Genomic DNA, 6,366 nt, shown 5'->3' on the forward strand with positions numbered 1-6,366 from the left:
AAATTTGGAAAACAGTTAAAGTAAATGGGTCCACTGCAAAGGCTGGATTCAACCATGTCTAGGAGTGAGTCCGAAAACTTATTGTGCCTCGTATCTCTTAGGCATACGCGCACTGAAGTGTTTACACCTAAACTGGTTAAAGGTTTTATTGCTATTTGGATTAATCCAATATGTAAATATTTATAATTATTCTCTTTATGTTTTCTTATTATTTTTCGAGATAACAGTTTTGGAAGTCTTCCTGATGTTGTGTTATTGCTAAACCTTTTTCCACTGTCTTAATTGCATATCCTAGTTTTAAATTAAATGTTCCCCTTTGATAAATATTTGAGATAGGTACTTTGGGAATATTCCAATTTTGTATATGTTTTTCAACATCATTTATTACTATTTCCTCCTTGTTTTTTACTCTTAGAGTTTGATCAGTTTGGGTTACTGTTTTACCTTTTAGATTTCTAATTAAATTTGCCTTCTGTAGATTGCGGATAATGACAATCTGGACGATCAAGGGTCCATCGTTTTTCCTTAAGCGGCTCTTCTGGCCTTGGCGGGTACTTTGCTTAGACTTCTTTCGTTTCTTGCCTTAATTCTCGGACCAACTTTCTTAGATGGAAATTTAGTTAGGTTTCTAAGATATTACAGTAACTTTTACTGTTTCATATATTGTAAGGCTTTCACTGTTGGCTCTGTAAAAGGACTTAGCCAGACAGTAATCTTAGGGGTCCCATTTCTTACATTATTATATCCTCTATCTATAGACTATACAGGAATAACATCTACTTACCAAAATGTCCCGATACATTTTGAATTTATTAATAAATCAAAACTTAAGGAAATCAACAATATGAAAAGCCAACTAAAAAACAAAGAAAAGTTTCTCTGCACATTAAAACAAGAAATTAAATATAAGCATGTAGAAGAACAATTACAAAATCCATTGATTATACAAAAAATTCAAGAACTCCAACACCAGAGAGAAACTTTTATTTGTAGCGAACATCCTAATGATTTTTGGGAAAGAAAAAGACATAGTATAACCCTTCCATATGAACCAGGATTGGATGAAAGACAAATGTATCTGTAAGCTGTAAGTGTTTGTTCATGTTTTTTCTGTACGATTTGCTAAAGACTGTAAACTGTAAGTGTTTGAAGATATGCTACAGTTAGTTTGTTGTTATACAGATGGTTTGTAATCTTTATGTAATCTAATGCAGTTTAAACTTGTGTTCAATATTAAAATAAGAAATTACACACACACATCGTGGTTTGTAATTGATATTTCTGTTATTCTTTTTATAATAATAATCTTATTCTGCCTAAATTATGTTCGTATCTCACATATAAAATCACTGTAGGTCTTGGTCCGTTTTGGTATCCGAGCCAACAATGAAAACCTCACAATATATGAAACAGTAAAAGTTACTGTAATATTTTAGAAACCTAACTAAATTTCCATCTAAGAAAGTTGGTGCGAGAGTTAAGGCAAGAGACGAAAGAAGTCCAGGCAAAGTACCCGCCAAGGCCAGGAGAGCCGCTTAGGGGAAAACGTTGGACCCTTGATCGTCTAGATTGTCATTATCCGCAACCTACAGATGGCAAATTTAATTAGGAATCTAAAAGGTAAAACAGTAACCCAAACTGATCAAACTCTAAGAGTGAAAAACAAGGAGGAAATAGTAATAAATGATGTTGAAAAACATATACAAAATTGGAATATTCCAAAGTACCTATCTCAGATATTTATCAAAGGGGAACATTCAATTTAAAACTAGGATATGCAATTGAAACAGTGGAAGAAAGTTTATCAGTAACACAACATCAGAAAGACTTCCAACTGTTATCTCGAAAAATAATAAGAAAACATAAAGAGAATAATTATAAATATTTACATATTGGATTAATCCAAATAGCAATAAAACCTTTAACCAGGTTAGGTTTAAACACTTCAGTGCTCGTATGCCTAAGAGATACGAGGCACAATAAGTTTTCGGACTCACTACTAGGCATGGTTGAATACAGCCTTTGCAGTGGACCCATTTACTTTAACTGTTTTCCAAATTGTTCTGTCTCATTAACAGATCCGAATATCCTAGATATATTAACATATATATATATATATATATATATATATATATATATATATATATATATATATATATATGAGAAAAATACTGAGATTAGCCCACTAGCTCATAGATATATATATAGAAAAAGCTGGGGTTAACCCACTAGCGCATATGAATATATGAGCCCAATGGCCCATATTGGATCTGGGACGATCTGACGGTCACAGATGTCTGTCAGTGTTTGAATTTTAAATTTTTTTCTACAAATAAAAAATAACTCGAAATTTTAGACGTGTATTCATCAAAAATAGGTAAATCTTCGAAAAATATCAAAAACTTATTTTACAAGAAATAAATGGATTAAAATACCCTCAAAACTTTTTGGGGGTATTTTGATCATTTTATTTTTTACGAATAATTTTTTTTTATATTTTTATTAGGTGCGCCTTGATACGAAGAACACACACCTAAAATTTCAAGTAATTTAGATTTATAGAAAAAAATTAAAACTCAAACACTGACGAACATTTGTGACTGTCAGCTCGTCCTAGATTCAATCTGGGTTGTTGGGCTCATATGTTCATATGAGCTAGTGGGCTAACCCAGATTTCTCCTATATATATAGGAAAAGCCTTCCCAATGTCTATAGGTAAAAATGAACAGTGATTTCGTCTATCCTCATCACCGTCCAAAGTTCATCGCACGGTCACGATTGTCCGGTATTATTTTATTTTTATTTTATTTTTCTACAAATCAGAATGACCAGAAATTTGGAGAGTGTGTACATCTTAGTGTGACACACCTAATAAAAATATAAAAAAAATAATTTGTAAAAACAATATTGACCAAAATATCCCCAAAACATTTAGGGGGTATTTTAGTCAATTATTTTCATGTAAAATATTTTTTTGATAGTTTTCATAGATTCGTCTATTGAATACATGCTTCAAATTTCAGGTCAATCTAAAATTTAAAATAAAACAGGCGTGCACACACACACAATCAAATTTATATACATGCATAAAAAAATACATGCATTAGTTAGAAGCAGTCAAGAAGAAGAAGTTATGCTATGCATTCTAGAAAAGCAAATGCATAAGAGGCTGTCAGTGTTCTTCAAGAAAATATGGAATGACATGGGGCATATTAACTTAGCTTGTCACTGAGTACCTACAATTGAATCAATCCCAATTGGATGCCCTTTCATATTAAAAACCACATTCACAAATTCAGACTTTCATTGAATATCTACAAGTGAATCAATCTGAATTGGAGGCCCTTTCATCACAACAACCATATTTATAATTTCAGACTTAAAAAGTAGGGTAAAAGAAAATAAGAACGAAGAAAGAAAAGAAACTAATCTTATAACTGGTCATCCTGAATTGTACTAATGAGAGCAAAAGATACAATTGTCCATGGTCAAGAGTATGTGCACTCCAAATCATTCAAAAATGTAGGAAAAAGTATGTGAATATGTTGTTTATTACATGTCCAATATGACACAGAAGTATCTAACAACGCAGGTCATCTATGCATTTATTCGACATCAGTTAATTCCACTTCCTTCAAGATGCAGTAAATTAAGTAATCACTATTAGAATGAAATTATAAAACAAAACAGTGCACACACACACTCGATTAAATTTATACACATGCAGAAAAAAATGCATGCATCAGTCAAGAAGTAGAAGTTACGCTATGCATTCCAAAAAAGCAAAGGCATGAGAGCTTGTTAATGTCCTTCAAGAAAATATGGAATGACAGGGGGCATATTAATTTAACCTGTCATTTAGTACCTATAATTGAATTAATTCTAATTGGAGGCCCTTTCATTATAACAACGACATTCACGAATTCAGATTTTCATTGAGTACCTACTAGTGAATCAATCTGAATTGGAGGCCCTTTCATCACAACAACCACATTCATAATTTCAGACTTAAAAAGTGGGGTAAAAGAAAATAAGAATACAGGAAGTAGGTGTACCTAGTGTCGTCTTTCGGTTTTGGTATTGAGAGAGAGAACCCAAATCTACAAAAGTGAATTTTTTATGTTCAGTATTTTCTATCTCACACAGTGTGGTTTCTGCATGTATGACAATGTCAAATTCATTTGCAATTAATACGAACTGTGGAACAGTGATCTGGAGCCTTGCATTGGAGATTTTGTAGATGAGTCATTCTGTAAGTGCTGAAATAAATAGTTGAAAGTCTTGATAAAAGACGGAAGCAACAATGTCTTGTCCCTGTAAAAATATAAATCGATTAAACAACTAATGCTATAAGTGTTGACGAAATTAATAGAAATAAGTAATTTATGTACCTCTGTGTCGAGGAATATTAGCGATGAACTGTTTTTGAGGGTCATTTATGTATGACCATATTGGTGAGACATGCTATAATCTGCATATGAGAGACATAGTTATGTGGTCTCGGAGCAATTCATTGAATCTGGATAGGTATCTTTGTGTTTGTGTTGAAGGTGTAGTCATTTGCTATGATACAATGGTAAAGATAAATTTCATGTAATATAGTATAACAAAAGTGAATGATATTGAAAATATTGTATAATCAATAAAGAGTAAATGCAAATGTTAGTTTTTTTTTTTGGTTTCATATATGCCAAACTGACCAGAAAAAGATTAAATAAAGCAAGTCGGAATATTTTTTTAAGATAATATTTCAGTGTTTATGATGTTCATGGCATCATAATCTTTATTATGTTGTATTTTTTTGGCTCAATATTTTGTTTGTATTTCTAGTAGAAGTTCCTGTTGACAAAGCAACATAGAATTGTCCATGCGTAAAAACATATTCTGATAAATATATAGCAAACTTATGGATGGTTTGTCGTTGTGATTTATTAATAGTCATTGAAAAAGCTAGTCGTATAGGAAATTATTTTCTTTTAAATTGGATGGGTAATTTGCAATGGGATTCTTGGGAGAAAGACTATTTGTCTAGAATTATTTCATGTGATTATTTGTGCTTCAACTGTGTTTTTGTGAATGTTTTGCAAATAACTTTAGTTCCATTTACATAATCCTTGTTTGGGATCTAGATTACGTTATAGTTCACTTGGGTTTTTTTTAGATTTAATATGTGCGGAGGTAGTGCAGCTGTTTTTATACTGTTAAGGTATTCTTCGGGATATAAATTGTATTTATAATAAGTACTTGAGTCGAAACTATAGCATATTTAAAGTTGGCTTCCCTATTATCTTAACCGTGGAACTCAACCAAGAAGATTTTGAAAGGGGTTTTGAGGTAAGAGGAAGATTTTAAGAAAATAGATGTAAAACGAAAAAAAAGGGTGAAAACCATAAATTAGCAATTAAATTTGGCAGATGCAAGTAAACATGAGTAAATAATATAACTATTACCTGCAAGAAGAATAATAAATTAAAAAGCATGGAGGCAAAGAAATGAGCCTAATCTAAGCATGCATAACATAAGATGAAAGAGAGAGGTATTACCGTGGGGATGCAGACATGGTTACGAAGAAGGAAGATGATAAGATCCCCATCGATGAGATAGAGAGTTATGAGAATAAAATACTAATAAAGATAAAAATACAACATGAGGAGAAATAAAATAGAAGAAAGGAGAATGAAAGATGGCGTATATTAATATGTAATGTACAACATAAGTAATAAGGATAAATATAAAAAAGAAACGAAGGAAAGAGCATGAGAAAGAGGGTTAAGATGAATGAAATCATGAGAAACAAGGAATGATTCATTAAAACAGGAAAGAAGAAGATAGATAAATACAAATCTTTAAGAGGAAGTAGTGTAGATCAAGGAAAGCAAATATAACAAGAAGAAAAGAGGAGAGGCTAAGCTATTGAACAAAATCTAAAGAAAAAGGAAAATAAGTATTAAGAGAGGATAGGAGATGAGAGGGGTGGATAAACCCAAACTATATGATTGGAAGGAGCTAAAGAAGACTAATATATATTGAACAAACTATAAGGGAAACAGATGAAATACATGTAAGAGAGATTTGAGAGTGAGAAGAATGGAGAACATGAGATTCAAACCATAAGGTAAAAAGAAAGAGAATAGATTAATTCTAAAGCCTCTAACTAAGACGGAAACACCAAACCAATAAGCATTAGGTTATAAGACATGAGAGATGAGAGAGATCTACATTATTACATGAATAAGAGAAGGGAAAGAAGAGTGCACGCAGCTAATCAAAGAAATAAGTGAAGTAAAGTAAGAAAATACTATTACCAAACAGAGAGAATATAGATTACGGTGAGGATAGAGAATCCATGCTACCAAGAAAAGGGAA

This window comes from Amborella trichopoda, chromosome 11 (genome assembly GCF_054954075.1).
Source record: "Amborella trichopoda isolate Santa Cruz 75 chromosome 11, AtrichopodaSantaCruz75HAP2 v2.0, whole genome shotgun sequence".
Lineage (NCBI taxonomy): Eukaryota > Viridiplantae > Streptophyta > Magnoliopsida > Amborellales > Amborellaceae > Amborella > Amborella trichopoda.